Consider the following 20,066-nt stretch of genomic DNA (forward strand, 5'->3'; position numbering starts at 1 on the left):
AATTCACTTTTTTTTTAAACCAACCAAGAAAATTATCTACACAATTGTATTGTTACTTATATATTTGCTAACATCACTTTTATAACAAAATTTATTAAGATGTTTTGATTTAATTTGATAGACTAATGCAATTTATTAATTTTTTTCATATTGTATTCGTGATTAGTCATCTAAAAAATCGAAGTGCGATTGGTTCTTTAAAGGACTAATTTGTAAAATCACAGTTCCATATAATGAAATTTGGTGTAATCTGGGAATTTAACCGGGTTTTTTTAGTATTTTTTTATATGTTGATTTTTTTTCTAAATTATTTTTAAATTATAATTTTCTAATTTCTTCAATATGCAGGGTGATCAAGAAATAACAGGAGGTGTTTGGAGCCCTGTAGCGTGTTATGTACTGGAAGAAATATAACAAAATTTGGCCACCATACATATTAAAGCATGCGGTTTCGATTTGTTGAAAAAAAGAAATTTGTATCAAAAAACGTCGATGGGGGAAATCCTGGCACTGCAAGCGCATAAAAGGAGAAAAAAGAATACATAATTGCCAATGGAAACAGTAAATAACAATACACCAAATATCAGTGAAAAACATTTATTTAGCAACTTACAAATTTGGCTCAAGATGACCATCAGCCTGATGTTCCAAAAATTAATTGCATGTGGTACACGAGCTTTTCGACGATGGCACACAACAAAAAGACATTTATTCGTCTGATATGTAACATTATTTGTTCTTTTAAAGTAGAAATGTCAGGAACATGTTATTGATACACAGGGCCTTTCAAGTAGCCTCACAACCAGAAATTGCCAAGATTCAGATCAGTGTTATCAGTTGATGGGTGTTATCTTATACAGATAAAATTTCAAGATCTTACGCAATATCTTCTGCACCGTCGAGAACGGTATACCTGTTTGCCGTGATACTGAACGTGCACTGCTGGCATCCTGCTTATTAGCTCTCGTCTGATCCACAACGGCAGTTGCAGCTTCTTCAATTTGCTCCTGCTTGATACCTTTACGTCCCCGGCCTGGTTGCACACCAAGAATTCCTGTTGTTACAATTATTTCAACCATTCTTCGTAAGTTAGTTATAGTCATCGGTCATCTACTTAACTGTTTTAACAGCCGGCATTTTCATCTCGCTGATAAAACAACTTAACTGATAAGGCGCGTTCACGTAATGACAACGCAATCGGCGGGTGAATTCTTGTAGAATGATTCCAATTCCAGTAACACTTCCTTTTATCTTCGATGTCATGTCACAAAGTACCGGTATAAGCAAATAACATAATAAATTTTCTGATCGCAGTGCCAGAATTTCTCCTATCGGCGTTTTAGGTACTAATGTTTTTTTCTTGATAAATCGCATGTGTGCATGGTGTCTAAATTTTGTTATATTTCGTCCAGTGCATAACTTGCTACAGGGCTCCAAACACCTCCTGTTATTTCTTGATCACCCTGTATATATTATATGTATTAAGAATTTTTTAGGCTGTCATATAAATTTATGAATTTACAATTTAGAAATGTGGAATGAATTTCGGATTTTTGAGAAGAAAAAATAAGCACCCTTTTCTCTATCTCTCTCTCACACACACATACACATGTGATAATTTCTAAAGAGTCTATGATCTAAAAATAATGTCCTAACACTGGCTTCACTGAAACTTTAATTTCTGAATTGCGTGGGCTCTGTTTTTTTTTTTTTTTTTTTTTTTTTTTTACAGAATCGAAATGCCTAGCCCACAAATTCCTGTCAGAAACTATATAAGTTCTAAATACTTTCTCATGTTTGATTTTTTCTGCTTTTTACCTTCCTATTCAATACACAGTGCTTAGGCGAAAATTCTTGATAGTGTATAAGAAACTGACTATTTCCTTTAAATTATGAAGAATAAAAATCGTTAAAGAATTCCATGGTTATTTTTAAAAATGATGTTTCATTCCAATAATTTCATTTTTAATCACAGTTATAAAATTATTCACTACCAACTTAAATCCAAGTTATATCTTCTCAAATGCATGGTTTTATTGTTCCTGCCGGGGTACAATATCCTTAACTTTAACTGTCTTAAATTATTGCACTAGTAATTCTTTAGTTTTAGTTAAAGCTTCATTCTCAAAAAGGGGAAACCCTCTTTTGGAGCTGTTAAAAGGGACGAACTTGCTTTTCTTCAATTTTTTTGTTTGACTTTCTTAGTGATAGACCTAAGTCTCGCTTCTTCCTAATAGTCATGGTTTGGATAGGTTGAAATCAAACCCACTTTCATATCAAAACCCACTTTCATGTTTCCTCTTAATGAATCAAGTTATTAGTAGAAGGAGTAATGGCTATTTTTAAATCAAAAATTTTTGCAAATATTTCAATTTTATACAGTGCAAAATTTGTTTAACTAACATTATATTTACTGAGCTGCCAAATTGGAGTGGATTGGCCCAAATAATTGGTGTGTGCAAAACGCACATGCGCAGGATGATTTGCGGGGAGCAGTGATGGCACTCTTTGAAGATGGTGTGTGGATGTAAACCCTCACGTTGCAAAACACCACTCCGAGATCCTCCAACGGCAGCAGCGATGGCTCGTGGCAATACAGATCTATTTCCTCCAATGCGTGGTGCCAATGCACACGTGAACAATGCCACCTTGCGCCGTGCGATGACGTTTCCTACCATGGGTTGCTATGCAAATTTTCATCCTTGTGTTGTCTTCTAATCCCCTTAAAATTTGTCCCAATAATTCTGGAACAGCCTGTATATGTTCAGTTTTCTCACTATTATTGAAATTTTGCGCTCCCACAATGAGCTGATTCGCTTTTTGCCTGGACGCTACTCAATCCACATATTTATAGGAGAAAGAAAGTGTACTGAATACCAAATATATATTTATGATATTTGTTGTGAAAAGATAAATGACATAAGATGATTTTAAATATAACTGAACCATCATTTAAAATAGAGCTACACTACTTTTGATACAGACTTCATGAAGAGCCAAATTATGGAATAAATTTCGGTATTTGAGGAAAAAACTTCTTAATTCTTTTATGATGACATTCTTACAGAAAATACGAAGATTTTTTTTTCTCAACTTAGACCCCTCCTCAGCCTTCATTCAGAATGGGAGAATAAAAGCAAAGTACGTTATTAAATATATATGCATTGGAACCATAAGATTCGGATAAAAAATGTTAAATTTCTTTATATTATTAGCTCCTCTCTCTCTCTCTCTCTCTCTCTCTCTTTTGTGTGTTTTGTATTTACAGAGCAACAATATAATAAAAAGCAATGAATTGTTTGTTTTGCAAAACCTTGTAGCCCTTTTTTGCAAATCTCTTTGCTTGAAACTGCTTTCAATTTTTATAGAGATTAAAAAATTTTGCGTAATTGAGTAGAAAGAAAGAAAACTGTATAAAAGGACAGCGAATTTTGCAGCCTAAAAGACTCAAAGGAAGCCATAAAAATCGCCAAAAATCATTCATTTTTTTTCTTCAATTTATTTTTTAAAGAGATCTTTTATCATGGAAGCCTTATTTGTAAACTGATAAATTGTATCCTAGGTATTTAAATAATTGGAAGTATAAGATGAGTGGATTGAGTTCCCCCGGACAAAGAGCCCCTGCAATTTCCATCTGTATGTATGTAGATTTAAGAAGCAAATTCTAACAATTTCGAATGATTCTGATTTCATTATCTCGCCGATAAAAAAAATTCAGAATTTAATGCATTTTTATAAAAATGAAATTTTAAAAATGACAAAACTTTTTAAACACAATTTCGATAGTATTTATTCATTCGATCGAACCGCTTTGACATCATAAAACGGCATATCTTGTCTGAATTATCCCAGCCAGTTTAAAACTTGTATACGATAATTAATTAGGAATGCTGTTAGAATAGTGTCCAAATCCTAAGTGATACTTGATTGAATAACTTCGAATGCACAATCTTTTTTAAATTAAATTTCTCTGAAATTACCGCAATAAAAATATCTTGTAGACGCACGATTCTTAGTTAATTGCCTACTTTGCTTATTTATCAAGTCGTAGTGTTTGCCATCAGGATGAAGCAAGATGCCCGGACTGCTCTCTTATGCTTTCAATATATTCAAGAATATACTCAAATCTGATAAGAGTAAAGTGTCCCTTTAAAACTTGAATGCTTTGTAAGTGCAATTGCTTATACCAGAATATTTTATAAATATATAATAAGTATAAACCATTATTTAAAAATATTTATCCAAATGTTTCGCCGCATTGTTCTGCTGAAAAATAATTAAAAAATATTTAGAGAAAGTGCATCTTGAAATTCTGGTTGCATATCTTGTAACATCGATAAATGAGTACGCAGTGTTTGCATCCATTCAAAATCATAATATCGAAGACACCCTATAAAATAAATGCTCCGCATATCAAGTGACATTCAAGATGCGAATGGCGATGAGAAAATGAAAAGAAACCTAGTTTTTCTTTTCATTTTCTCGTATACAAAGTATAGAGAAAATATTGTAATGTCCAAAGAACCAAAATTGAGATTATCACTAATCTCTACCTTTTTAAATCTTCCCGAATTCGAAAAACACATTTCTAGCATATATTTGTCTGTTCATTCGCTTTTGACAAATATAATTCAAACATATTGTAAGCTAGACATATGTAATTTAGTATACGGTATTTACACAATATTTGTAGATTTCTATCAAATTTTGAGCAAAATCTGTTGAGGACAAAGTCTGCCTGTCGGGTTATTGGAATATAATTTGGCATAATAATTACTCAACGAAAAAAGCTAGATGAATAAAATTCGGCACACAGATTTAAAATTTATAGAATAGGAGTCTGTCAAATTTTCAACGAAATCCAAAGAGAGCTTGAATGTCTGTTGGTCTTTACCTTCAGAATCACGTTAACGTGATAACTTAAATATTGACTGACAGTGTAAAAAAAGTAGAAGAATACTAGATTTTTTTAAAAATAAGAATTTTTTATTTTTACTGCAATTATTTTTATAAGAATCATTTTTTAGATCATTCACCGAAAAAATATTAGCATCATTACCATGATATTCAAAATATAAAGTATAAATGTTAACAAAAATGGTTTCTTTCATTTGAAACAGTGTAAAAAAAATTAGAAGGACACTCATAAAAAGAATAAAATATAAGTGGTTTTAGTTAGGAATAGTCTTTCCATTAGCTTTTATGACTTCGAATATTCTGTTTGGAATTGAATCATACAAAAATTATATTTCCGTTTGACAAAAATTATCCCATGAGGTATCTCATGCCACTCGACGCTTAGAGAGCGATTCATACTGCTTCCCACCAGTGTATACTCGACGAACAAACATTGTCTAGATATTTTCTACTTTATTCAGATCAGCTGAATTAAACGGGCCATTGTAAAACCTGCACATTATTTGCAGCGAACCAATTTTTAACTTCATTGGTGATGTGGCTCCACCTTGTTGAAACATCTACTGTTCTCCTCGTAAATCGGAGCCATAAGGAAGAAGCTCGGAATTCAGAACATTAACGTAGTCTGTATGCTTCTGCCTTCCAATGAGAAAGACCAAATGTGTTCTTTCTCCATAACCAACTGCTATCGAACCCTCAAACTTTCGCCTCCCATCTGTCTATTTGAATAGTATTGTTCTGCATTCTTCAGACAATGCCAGTAGTATCGATAACCATCTGGACCATCTAGGTTAAACATTTTTAAATCCGAAACTATCCATTAAAAAGTCCATTCTGTGGTCCATGACATTTGTTCCCTAGCCAAAGACAAATCATTATTAATATGTGTTTGTTTCCTCTTTGGATGATGCCTCCGTTTTTTGAAAACGAATGTTTTCGGACCTTCGGATGTAGTTGTATACTAATTGCTTGAACACATGAATAAGTCCTGCTTGATTTCGAGCTTTTTCAACACAACCACTACTCTTTTTGAGCTCATGAGCAAGTTTTATTTGATCTCAAGGCGCTAACTTTTTAGGTTTACCAGTCTTCTTTCTTAATCCTCTTCTGTTTGGATTTTTAATAAAGTTAGAAACTGTATTGGGGCTGACGTGCAGTATGCGAGCGATCTCTCTAATACTTTTACCTTCATTTTTATATGCAACAATTTGACCCTTTTGAAACTATTTTAAGGGTATACCTCTAGGCATTCTGAAATTAAAGCATCAGTGAAATGTTTAACAAGATATGTTTTCCTGAGATAAAACAGTTTAGAAAAGTATACACTTACTCTTCTACTCGTGCACATTCCACCAAATAAAAAAGAAATGCAATAGGTATCCTTCTACTTCTTTTACACACTGTAAATCATACATTCTCGCCTTTCCAATAATGAATGGTGCTAGTTATTTTATTTTTACATGACAATAAAGAAAACATTGTTAAGTAAAACCTACATAAGAATCTGTTAGGCAGGATAAAAATATAAAAGAAAATTTGCAGAAAACGACTGTCCTACTTTTTTTACGCAGTGCATCAAGTTCGGTATGTGATTTTGTAACAACAATCATAGTTCTGTCAAATATTGGTTTCAATTGATTGAAAAAAATTGGATTTAGTAAAAATACCAACTCTACGTCAAGATTCGTATTTCGTAACTAATGCATGCCGATGCCATGCAAGGCCCAATGGATGTCTTGCCCAAGTTCACAGTTTTCTGAAGGAAATAATATCCTTATTAAAAGTTATGCGAAACAGTTCTCTTGGAGACCACTCGCACTGTTTTAAACTATGGCAATAACAGCAGAACTCTTCCGGTGCTTCTACTCTTCTATCCAGAAAGGAACATTTTTTCTCCTGTCTTTAAGTTCAATGCGTTTATGGAAACAAAAATCGTTGCACCTTATAATGAAGCCCGGAACTGCAGTCTGCGGCTTAGTTTCATCGTGTTAGCTGCTTTACAATTCTTAAAAGGTTGAAGAAAGGAAAGTTTCTTCAGCAATTTTCGCAGTTGGTGAATGAGAATTATATTTGCATGCCGAAGAATGAAACGGCTCTTGCGGCTGAAGAAGCCCTTCTTTAAAATCTTTTAAGGTATCAGTGTTCCTTTCACTTTCCTTTCCCAGAAGATTATTAAAAGCTTTAGGACTATTCTTTATGGAAAATCCCGGTTCGAGGAATCTTCAAATTTTAAAATTTTAACCTGCACCATTTCCCGTTTGCTCTTTGTCCCATTTGCAAAAGGAGTTACCAGATTTCATTTCAGTTATTCAGCGATCACTACTAGAATTGGATCGTCGAATTCGACCTCCGGAGGTCATTCATGTAACAGGACTTTCTCTGCATCATTTCAAAAAAATGGGGAATGGACACTAGGCATCTGTTTATATTTTTCATTAAATGCAATGTAAATATGGTATCACTGTCGCTAATTATTTAAGAATTCTAAACGATATAATTGACTGCAAATTCTGTCTTCGGAATCACAACTGTAGTAAACTTTACATTGGCTGCAACATTGTTGATTTTTATACGATCTTCATTTTTTGGCCATCACATGTCATTGTTGTTACAGTCATTGGTATTGCTAGCATCATTTAACTCACATTGTTTGAATATTTTATTTTATGTTTCATTTTAAATAAGCAGGGATTAGAACGTAAACTGTGTCTACTCAATAAGAAGAATCTGTGATCAATCCTTGTTATAATGATCATTTTGAATGACAATCATTTTATTCATCGCTCTTTCTGTTAGTTCAGAAAAAAAATCATTTTGACTACAGGAAATCCAAAAATAATTATAGAAAAAAATTAAAAAAGAAACAAAATTATCAAAATAATCTAAATTATTAGATAATTTTAGGAAAAGTAGTGCTGATTAAAGTGTATAAAAATATTGATTAACAGTAGATATGTTGATGAGAAATAATGAAAAGTGGATTCAGCCTGAATACTTTATTAAACATCACCTTCGATTAGGGATTCAAACCAAGGATTCTTTCTGTGAGGACCTGAGAAGCATACCAAAATGAATCTCTCATGGTTCGAAAACCCCAAGAAGCTGTGTTTCGGAAAAAAACAAGACAAAATATACGGAACGCAAAAATGGAAAAACCAAGAATGAAGTTAGTTAGTTAGTTATCAAGAGCTAAGTGGGCTCGAAACAAACTAGGAATCAAAATTTTAAAAAATTAAAATACTAAATAACCAAATGAAAGAACATTAAAGAAAACCTTCTTACATTCAATAACACAGAAAAATAACAAATTCATTCTACAACAAAACACTTCATTTAGCAGAAAATGGCTATCCACTAAATTCCATCAAAACACAGATATGAGAATATTCATAAATAATTGAAACAAAAATAAAAAAAAGAAACAAAGCTACAAAATGAACATTAATTATTATTTTTAAAAAAAATCAGGAAAGCATTGCAAATAAAAAGAGCAAATGCTACAAAATCTTAAAAAAAAAAAAAAAAAAAAAAAAAAATGTTGCACACAACTTATTTCAAGTAATCAAGCCTGAAGATTATAGTGTATAGAGATAATAATATAAGTGAAGAATGTATCTGGCCAGAAACCTTTAGTAAGTTCTATCGTTTGGAGAAGGGTTCAAGCCAGGGATTGGTGTGTGTGGAGCTTGATAATATTTCACTCATTATTCCCTTGTGACCCGAAGAAATGGAGGTTTTGGATAAAAGAAGAGGGGAAAAATACAAAAACTGTTAAAACTGGATTTAAATCGAAACCCTCGACTTTTCGACTTTGAATCTTTCGTAAACTTTTTTTCATGCCATATTTCTGATTGCTGCTGAGCTTATGCCTTAACTCTTTCTTGAATAATCTGTTTTATGGTAGGAATAATAGAAATAGATAATGATTTCAGAGAATGATAAAAATAAATAAACAATAAACATTATAGCTAATAATAAATGAACAAATAAATAAATAAATAACAAAAAACATTATAGCTAACTTAGGATGGATTTTATTCTAAGGGTAACGCAACAAATTGAAGTTTTATTCCGATATTCTACACATTTTATTGATTTCGAAAAAAGATGATGAATAAGTGGGGAAAATGATGAGCTGGAGTGGTTCTAAAGGGATGATAATATAAAAGGTAATGAAAACTAGCCACACTAAAAATGTATGATAAGACGTTTAGAAAATCGGCTCATGAAAAGGTGGCGTGTAGGGTGAAGTTAACTGTCGAATGGACGGTATACATTTTACTCAGAGCTGTACCTTCATTCATACTTGGATAGTCTCATATGGGTGTCTTAACTCTCTAAATATTAAGGATACCGTTTACGAATGTTACTCAAATAAAATGAAGATTCTACATAATTACATTCATTGTACTTTAGAAGATTTACCTATTTTCGACGAAATTTGATTCAGATTTAGCAATTTTTATAGCTTTCTAAATGTGTTGTCAAAATGATGAATGACTGGTTAAACTCAGCTATGAGCGGCCTCTGTTCTAAAACTATAAAAATTATAAAAATTGTATGAGAGTACAAAAAGATGACATTATAAGTCATTGGCATTATATGCGGATAACGTTATAAGGGGTGAAGTTATTATTTTGATTCTGTAAGTGGAGAACAATCCTGCAAAGTGCTTGGCGCTCCATTTTTCCATAAGAAAGAAAGGATGATCCATTGAACAAAGCATTTATTCTTGATAATGCCTGGGCTCTGCTAGCGAATTTAATGTGAAGATCTGAATAATTAAATTTATGAAAAATGTACCGTATAATTCAAATACTAATGTGCTGTCTACTTAATATCTTTCTCTTTTTTTATGTGATTTATTTCTTCACGGTCTTTTAAAACATTGCTTTCAATTCATCGAAAATTAAATAAACTGACAAATTTAAAGATAATTTGTATAACTAATATTATAGAATTAGTCAGATGAGTGAAGCAGTTGGTCGCAGAAGGTAGCTAATACTTAAAATCTTTACGCTGCTTGAAGAATAGAATATCACGTTTTTGCCTAGACTATCACATTTTGTTAGCCATGGAAAGGGAAAAATTCCTTTACTCTTTCTACAACGTTATAGAAATGGTCATGTAAGCATTCCTAAACATTTAAATCTAAGGAAAGTGTCTCCACATTTCGCAAATATGTCTTAGGTCATCACATTGCGTCATTTCTCTTTTTCTTTTATAGCGACCCGATAAAGGCATTTGTTTTCTTTTTCTTAAGTATGTGTGTACTCTTTTCTCCATCGTTTTTACGATAGTTAAATGAAACGACAAGCAAAAATAAATGAATAAAAATATTTTTAAAAAAGAAGTCTTTTAGCCATTCCTTTTAAGAATCCATTTCTCTTTCAAAGTGGGATGTTATGTTTTCCAAACCGGGGAACCCGACAGCAAAAAAAATCTTAATATGCAGAAGAGATTGTTTGTATGCAAGATGAAACTACTTGATATTTTGTTTATTTATTTTAGAAAATTAGCAGGCATTTCTTGAAATTTCTCTGACAGAGCAATGTCCTTTTTTTGTGTTACTCTCAACTTACGAGTAAAAGGGGCCTACTAGCAGTCGGTCAAGTTGGCAATCCGGCCAGTTCGCCACCATTTTCATTTGAGACATTAGATGTTTGCAATTATTCTGCAGCAGTTATTCGAATATTTAAAACCATTCCAAAATTATTATTAGCATTTTGCACTCGAAAAATTATTAAGATGCATAATTATACACGTGCGAATGTAAAAGCAAGAAAATTGTGATTAAACATATTTTATGCTTAATCATAATTACTTTAAAGTGATTGGTGCTTCATTTCAGCTACATCACGCAAGCATCTACCATAGAGTGCTTTAAAAATGGTCCAGTTGTCAATAAAAACAACTTTTGAAAAAAATTACGAAATAGCACAAGCGTGCCTCAAGCAGTCGTCGAACACCGTTTTACCTCTCCTTGTTACAAACGCAGATAATTCAAGCATTTAATGGCTAAGATTAGTTGCCATTTAGTTACATCGTCGTTCAGTCAAATAAATGCATTAGATTGCCATGACATGGAACATCAGACTTATGGGAATGAGCCACCTGTTAAACAGCGATTCAATTTTACACCATGCGTTTATCGGCAGACGATATCATTAATGTGAGGACAGATGGTTATTCCGCAGTTGAGTTGGATGCATCTGAACCAGTGGTTCACAACATTTCCCTTCCCTCGTCTAAGGGGATCTTTACGACTGGCGGCAATTTTAAGCAAAAGTAACTTTTCAAAACCATCATTAGATCATTTTTTTATTTTCCCTTTTTAATCTTTAATTTGTTTTCATTATCACACATTTATGGAAATCTATTATCAATTTCTTTTCAAATTCACTAAACTCACTTTTAAGTACAAAATTATTAAGTTCTCAAAAAATTAAAATTATTTTATAGTCATATGCAAGTGAAAAAAAAAATTCAGTGAAACTCTGGTCACAAAAGCCCGTTTTTGCAAACATGAAGCAAGTGAAATTAAATCACAGCCAGTAAAAAAGAATTATTTAAATTTAAATGCTTATGCATTTGATGAGAATGATCAAAAATAAATATAACTTTTGGATATCTTTATTGAAGATTTAAACTGATTTTTATTTATTATCTTTATTGAACATATAAATTCAGTTCAGTTATCTAAGGGATGCTCACATGTGGTTATGCATTCCAGGAACACATACCTACACATGTATATATAAGAATGTACTAACCCCTCCCCCTTTTTTGCCCTTTATCTTATAATTACCAAATCTTTAATGAGGATAGACGAGGCAGGGCTTGTAAGTAAACGAGTTGGAACAAATAAAATCACTTTTTAAATTGATTGCCTTTCTCATTCGCAGTGTGCAAAATGGCTGAAGCAACACCTGATTGAACGATCTTTTAAATAGTGTCATAGCAACCTGAGTATCATTCTCTTCCTTTAATAAACGTAGTCATTATTTTTAAGACCGAAAGAATAACAACTTGGCTTTCAAATTCATGTTGTTGTAAAATATCTAGACGAGGATTAAACCAAGCGTTGCTCAGTTATTGTTATATTAGTAGAAAAAAATGCGTCATAAAATCGGAAATTCTGTGATATATTTTAACAAGAGCTGTTGATAAAATAGTTAAAAGAAAAGCATAGTGCGTCAACCAACGAAATAAAGTAATGATTACGACTGTGATTTATCTTCGTTTAGACTTCCAGACAATTAGAGATTACCTACATGCGAAGAAAATTTTTTTGTGATCAACCAACGTTGCGCAGAAAAGAAAAAAATATTTTAGAATAACACTTACATTACTTATATCGTAAAATAGAGTCTTGAATTTCTCCTACTACAGCAAAATAATCTTAGTTATATCACAATGCTAGCTTAAAAATTTGTGCTAAGCAAGGTTTATAACATGTACAAAAACATCGGAATTTTTTCATTTTTTACAAGTGACCATTTATTGAAATTCATATTTATTTGTCGAACTATTCAAAGTAAATGAATTCATTATATCCAAACTATGAACTGAAGAGAATAACATCAAATGAAGATGTAGATGTAGAAATAGTAGTATAGCAGTAGAGAAATTTTACACTAGTTCAAACTTTGTTGTCGTGGGTTATCATACAGATTTAATATAATGGTTCATTGCTATTTTTTCAGAATTAATATATATATATATATATATATATATATAGTAACCAATCTAGAGTAAAAAACATCTTGAAACAAAATAGTTTCTAAAAATTATTTCTTATTCAAACTAAAACCAAAAAAGGAACAGAAAAAACTTTATATGTATATATTCCTCAAAAGAACCTTTTTTTATTTCGTATACCATTTTTTATAGCCATATAAAAGGTCGAAACATTGATTGTAAAGTATTAGAGTTTCTTCAACTTTTATTATTTCCCCATGCATTAATAGCCTGCTATACACATTTTTTTTTTAGTTTTATAAGTCACATTAAAATGGAATACAAAGAAAATGTTGAAATAATCAATTATACAGAGCAGAGCCGAGGTCTTTCTAGATTCTACTCGGAAGAATTGTCGCCTGCCACTGATTTGTGTTGCACTTGTAAGGAGCGAGAGTCGTCTCCCAAAAACTTTACAACTCACTATAGTAAAAATTTTCATTTGGGAGGAACGACAATAGGAAGATGTAATATTAAGATATTTTCTAAATATTTAGTAAACCTGAAATAGCAAATATTATTTATCGACAATAGTAGCACATACAATAATATCAAGATTTTATTATTCTGTACAGGCGGATTATGATAAGATAACGTTATCACTTTACCAGTTCTTTTCTCCCACACAGTCGTCGGACAAGCACTTAACGGCAGAATATTGCAAAGCTATCAGCAGTGAGACGATGGCGAATGGGCAGTGCACACTTGCTTTCGTTCACGGGGGAAATGCTGAGTAAAAAAAATGCCTTTAAATAATTGTTTAAAACTTCGTGATGAGTTCGAATCGATTCAAAGTACCCGAATGTACCCAATGTATTCTACATTTGAGTGCCCGGCGTTCTCTTTGAGCTCTTGGAATCCTTCTGCTGCTCTCTAAACAAGTAGATTAAGCTGAGTTGAGATAAGTTGTGTATTCGCATTTTGACAATTCTGTTCGAAAATAAGTAAATTTGTAGATGTTTTTTCAATGTGATTCACGCTGCTAATAGCTTCTCAGATATTCTGTAGCTAATTTCGTGTCGAACAAAAAGATTTATAACGTATTTTTACCGTGGATGATTAGCTGCTTGAGGACTCTACCTAGCTAATTAAATACGTTTCAATTTCCAGAAAGGCGAACTATGTTCTTAATCTGCAAAAACACTCGTAGAGGTTTTTTTTCTTTTATTTTGTTTATGGCTTAAATTTTTAATTTTCGTAATGAATTTCTCCAAATCTGCAATTGTTGTTTTCTGTACTTTTACAAGCAGCTTGGGAAGAAGAAGAAGCTTTGGTCAGAAGATAATAGAAAAACAAGGTAATCGGTTTTTTTATGCCCTTTGGGGAGGGGGCAGATTTAAACTGTGCCTGCGAAATTCACCTCACTTTAGAGAATGCGCTTTGTTAGAGTAACGTATTCATGCGAATGATTGATTCAATATTTATTTAAATATCTTTAGTCATAAGAATGAGTTCTCTTGTATTTAATAAGTTTCAGTGACTTGAAGGAAACACATGAAGAAGTAATGAATGCAGAGAAACTCGTGAAAAAGTGGTGACAAGTTTAATGTTCTTGATTCTCTTCACCTCATTTTATTTGAAATAAGTTTACATTTACAAAAAGTATTCATAAGCAGGAGGCAATATTAGAAGAAAAATAAGGAATCAGGGTTCTGGAAATGCGAGCGATTTAACAAGGGTGCGTGGTTGGAAGAGTTAAGGGCAAATAATGTTAAATTAAGATTTTTTTTTTCGGTTGTTGCATCCATACGATCACTTTCTTGCTATTCATTTCTTCCCTACCAAAGCAAAGTCTCAATATCGGCTGCCAACAGGAAAAAGTTGCCAACGACTATCTCCTGAAATCCCCTGATAAGCGAAAATAAAGTATCAAGGACATAAAAAAGAAAAGAAATTTTCCGAATCTTCTGGAAGTTCTTTGAGATAGATGAACGGGGAAGCTTTCCCTCGGAAATCTCTCTCTTTTTGGTATTTTTTTTATTTATTTTATTTATTTATCTATTTTTTTATACCTCTGTTTATGAACGAGCGACATTAACGCTATGAGCATATTCCAAAAAATATCCAAATCGAAAAGAAATATGGATAGATTTGACTTCTTATGAACCTTTGTATTTATTAATGAAATGAAATTAAATAAATTCTTTGGCGCACATATACACGGCTTATTTCATATATTAAATATTCTTATTCGGTTTGTCGTGCATCATTTTCGCCTTCTGTACGCCAGAAGGCGAAAATGATGCACTGTGAATCGAGTCAGCTCGAGTCGGAAAAAGAAAAATATTTTGTGGGTGATGAGCCATAAAATTAGCTTCTCCTTTTTGAATTCATTTTTTAGTTTTTTTAATATGCTTATACGTCATTCTTATATATATGTGATCGCTATGGAAAACATTAGTCATGAATAAAATAAAGAGAATGTCTAAAAGTCCATGAAAACTCTTTCGTGTTATTCTATAACCCCAAAATTGTACCAAAACTCTCTATTTTTTTCGAATCTCATGCTTCATCGACTACATCACAAACAATAACTGAATACGGATTGCTATGATTCTGAAAATCGAGTGATGAATAGTTGAATGTTTTCTTTTGATTACAGACAAAGTGTATTTTCTTTTGATTAAGACAAATGAGTCTAGTATTTTTTCCGTTCTTTGGGCTAGCATAAATTTATTCCTCCAACTTTAAACCGCGTGAAACAGCGGATGTGCTGACGTAATGATCGATAAACCTCTGAGCATCGTGTTTGTGTTTATTTATGGCATATAACAGCCTGGAGCTGATATTATAAGGCAGCGAAGTGGCGAAGGGAGGGTGCGGGGGTTGGAGACCCCCCCCCTCCCCAATTTTTTCTATCGAGTCAGCATTTTGGTCATCAGTGAGTAGTCATTAAAGATACAATCGCTCATGACATTTTACTCTACACATCGACGACTGATTGGAAAGAAATGATAAGCATGCCAATAAAAGAAAAGAAACATTAAACTTGTGATTCTTAGATGGTATTTTTGTGAAGTATGTAGTATGTACTGACATTTTATTGGTGTATTTTAACTTTCGAATAGAAAACTTGTTTCCTTTACAAAAGTGGCACTTCTAAGTTTACTGAAAGGGCGAAATGCCGAATTTGCTTCATGGGAATGCAAGTCGCACAAATCTAATTTTTAATCTTAGTTCCAAAAATATATTATTTTTATTCAAATGATTCATTAGATAGCTCATATTACTACTTTTAATAAAAATATCACGTCATCCTGTGTTAAATCGCATAATCCATGCGATTAAAAGGTAAAGATGGCTGCTGCTGAAGACAAACCATTGCTCGAAAAATTTGTAACAAGCAAATAAATGTTAACTGGAAAAATCAGCCGAGAATTTTCTTAAAAGTAGTATATCATCGTAATGTTAAGTAATAAAGTCTCTTTTATTGTCTTTAAACTGTAACTTTTCGAATTATATATCTTTTACTATTAAGCTGTGTTATTCAATTATTTCTCGAACTAACTGATCGTAATCTAAAAGATATTTTATAAAATATATAATTAATAAATAACTGATCATCTCCTATGAAATAAGTATTTCTTTCTATGATGATAACATTTCCACCATTTGATGTAAGAAAATAAGAAAAGCACGAAGAATGCTCAGTTATTTAATTCGAAAATAGCAGAATTCATAAGGCTGGAAAGATTCGACATACGTGACACGCGAACTAACAGAATGTTGCAGATGGCTGTTGTCCTGAATGCCAATCCTGGAAAGCATCTTAGTGGGAAAAGTATTAAAATTTTTGATGCCAGAAACTGAAAACATCGATACTATCCTTCCTAGCTTCTTAAAAATTGTTCAAGGATTTATTCAGTTTCTACTCATCAATCAAAGAATTCTATTTACAAGGCCACTTGGCTAATGGGAGGATTTAAAATCAATGCATTGAAAATACAGGGTTTTTTTTCTGGTCTCCTTGAATTTCCTATTAAAATAATGTGAAAATATTGTCTATAATTCGAATATATTTTGATTAATTAAATATTAATTATTTCTTAATTGTTTTAATTAGTTAAACGTATCCGTATATTGAGTCTCCAAAAATAGTAAGAGAATAATTTTTTGAATTCCTAACCTCACTCGAAAGACAGCTAGAAGTTTTATAAACGATTAACGAGAATGAAAATTCGGCAACTAGAAATCCAGTTCTTATCAAATACCAGGACTTTTTTTTTTTTTTTTTTTACTCTCGTAAAAACTCTACTGCCTCTGTACACTGAATGCATTGAGATAAAATTGCATAGTAAAAATTAATAAAAGTAAAATAGATAATAGGTATATTGTTAGAATGTTGTTTGGACATTTGTTCTATGTCTTCAGTGTGTGAACTAGTTTCAAAAACTTTTTGCCATTTCCTGCAAAGAAAAATAATTGTTCTAGTGAATCAGTAAAATTTATTCTGCATCTCATTTCAAAAAATTTTCAGAAAAATAAAAAAATGTTTGTTAATTTAAAAAAAAATATTCAAACAATTTAATCATGTGTTAAATTCAGTAAAAAAAGGCTTCCATTTTGTAGATATTTCAAAAGTATCGTTTAAATTACAAAATGCTTCAAAATCAACTTTTAAAATTATTCGCAAATATTTTCGTCATTTTAATATTACTTTTATCTTCAGGATCTTCTGACAAAATAGTTTAATGTTTTTAAATGAAGGTTCGGGAAAATCCCTTTCTCGTATGCTTAGTGTAATCACAAATAAAATAGGAGCGAAAATAGCGCTGGAGTTGAGAAGGTCCCATTTAACAAACCTGTTGCCGTTATTTTGATGCGGATTGTAGAAAAATTCCTTTCAAATGGCTGCCAAATTCTTATTTTATCTCTGCATTTTGATGTAAAAAAGGATGTAAAGGTGTACATTTTCTTTCTGTGTGAAATCAGTAGGTCTTTGACAAGTAAGAGATTAAAAACTGATAAATGCAAATTTTAATAAAAGCTTATCTTGTGTACGCTTGTGTATAATATCATTTAAATATTACAGTAAGTCCTCTTTTTACTAGCCAAAAAAAAAAAAGCAAATTTTTTGATAATTTTCGACAAACAATATTTCTTAATTCTTTTTTATAGATTTATATTTTATAGATTAGATTGTCAAAATTTTAATAATAAAATGAAAAGTGAGAAGAAAAGAAGTATGAACATTTATAATAGACTGCATCAAAACGCTATAAAATGTTCCATTAAATCTATGAAGTATAAAATGTTTCGTAATATTTGTTTTGCTTTTGTAACATAGCACAAAAACATATACTACACAAAATACTTAAGAATATCTTTTTGTCATGTGTACCAGTTTCGAAACAAGTGAGCTTCAACGCTGTCTGTTGTATAAACTGTGTTAACATTTCACACAAATATAAATGCTTATACTGTTATATTAATTAAAATGAAATGAGCTGTTTCATTTTGGAATTTGTAAGCAATGAAAGGATTTATAACAGGATTATAAATGTATGCGTTTGGATAGAATTGTCAAAAGATTTAATGTAAAATATATGAAGGTTTAGTTAGATGGATACAGAACCCTGGTTGAAAATAAACAGGGCCTGCTAACACAATGAATGTTTTCTTGAGTAGTATGAAAACCCATCGGGAGCACGGAGAGAGTGAAGAATCTCTTTTGTTCGATTAAGGGTTAGATAGTTTCAATCTGCAAAAAAAAAAAAAAAAAAAGTGCAAATGCCTTAAAGATTTTAAGCCAATAAGAGTAGGGGTGAAATTTCACAATTTTCATGCAACTCCTAGAAATAATTTAAAAGATGGCATGGAATGAAGGAATCCTTTTCTTGGACGAATTCTCTTGCTAGATAGCTCGGTAGGTGGTTTCATCCCTTACCACATCACCGCTTTAATATGACTCGACAGTGCTTTCATGACTACAAAGCATGTCTCTCTGAGTTTATAGTAGAAATTTAATAGGCATTCTATGTAAAATAAAAATCGCTTTTTATTCCAGAATAGTTCTCTTTTATTTAAAATTCAATTCACTTAAAATGGGAAAAGGCAACAAAGGCAAAATCAGAAGATAAGAATCCAAATTTTGAATCCAAAACTGGCTTACTTGAGAGATTTCTGAAACAAGCAAAGGACGGCTCTTTGGTAATTGTCTCTGAAATGTGCAGAGGCAGCACGAAATCTTTTACATCGACCTCTCATGCCTACGTACGCGAAGCTTCCACTTTAATATTGTTTCTTGTATGCAGACAAATAAAGAGAAACTGAATGGTAATAGTAAACTTAGTTGATAATAGAAAAATAATGCTCTGACAAAGTCGAATTCGCAAAGGAGCCTGCTATCCTCCATTCATGTACAATTTTGCCCTTACCAATTAGTTTAATCAAATATAAGAACTAATATTATAAAATAATTTTTAAAACCACACGTCATAATAGAAATATTCTTTAATTTGTAATTACTTTTTAATATATTAATAAAATTATTCTTAATTTTAATTATTTTAACTTTTCTTTATTGTTATGAGAACTCATAAGCATTTTTTTTTCTCAAATTCGTGTATCGTCATTCGTACAAAACCAAAATTAATTTGATGAATCTACTAATTAATCATGAAGTTATGAAAATATCAAAATAATTAATGTTATCAAGATTTCTAAAAAAGGAATCGTCAAAAAATATCCATAAATATTTTTTTTATTAGTCGGAATCTGAGGAAAGAATAAAAACTCTATTCCAAAAGAATTATTCTTCAATTTCAAATGATGTTGTAATGGCCGTTTTTCGAAATTAAAAAGAAAGGTTTGAAAATTACTTTTGTTGTAATATCAAGCTGGAATATATTTTCTGATTACCTGTACAGTCTCCAACCCTATTTATTCATTTTTTCGGAGAAACAATAGCTAAAATATAAGGTGTTTCTCATTCAAAATTAATTTTTTAAAAAATTAATCTTATGGCGTAATTTAAAAATGTAAAATACAAGAATAGAATGTTTTCAGAAATCGAATTCCGAATGATAAAAAAAGTACTTATAAGAGTTTTCTAAGATCCGATTTCTTCAATAAAATCGAATTTTAAAAAAACTAGTCTTAATCTGAAATTTTTAGCTTTTCTATATTACACGTTCTTAAATGGAATTTCAATAATTCGCTCAAATCTAAAATAATTTTTTTTCTTCGAATCTTTCTTTTTTTTTTTTAACTTACATAGCAGAAGAAAATTATCATTACATTTCAAAGTATATTTTATGGGTATTTATGATCTCTGCAACTTCTTAATGTATATTTTTCTTCTAAGTTAATAACTTTTTATTTAAACTTAAAAAAAAAAACGATGTTAATACTTCTACCAAATAAACTTACTTCTTCAGATACAAAATTTACGGTCAGTTTTGGATAAT

Source organism: Argiope bruennichi, chromosome 1, assembly GCF_947563725.1.
Source record: "Argiope bruennichi chromosome 1, qqArgBrue1.1, whole genome shotgun sequence".
NCBI classification, from domain to species: domain Eukaryota; kingdom Metazoa; phylum Arthropoda; class Arachnida; order Araneae; family Araneidae; genus Argiope; species Argiope bruennichi.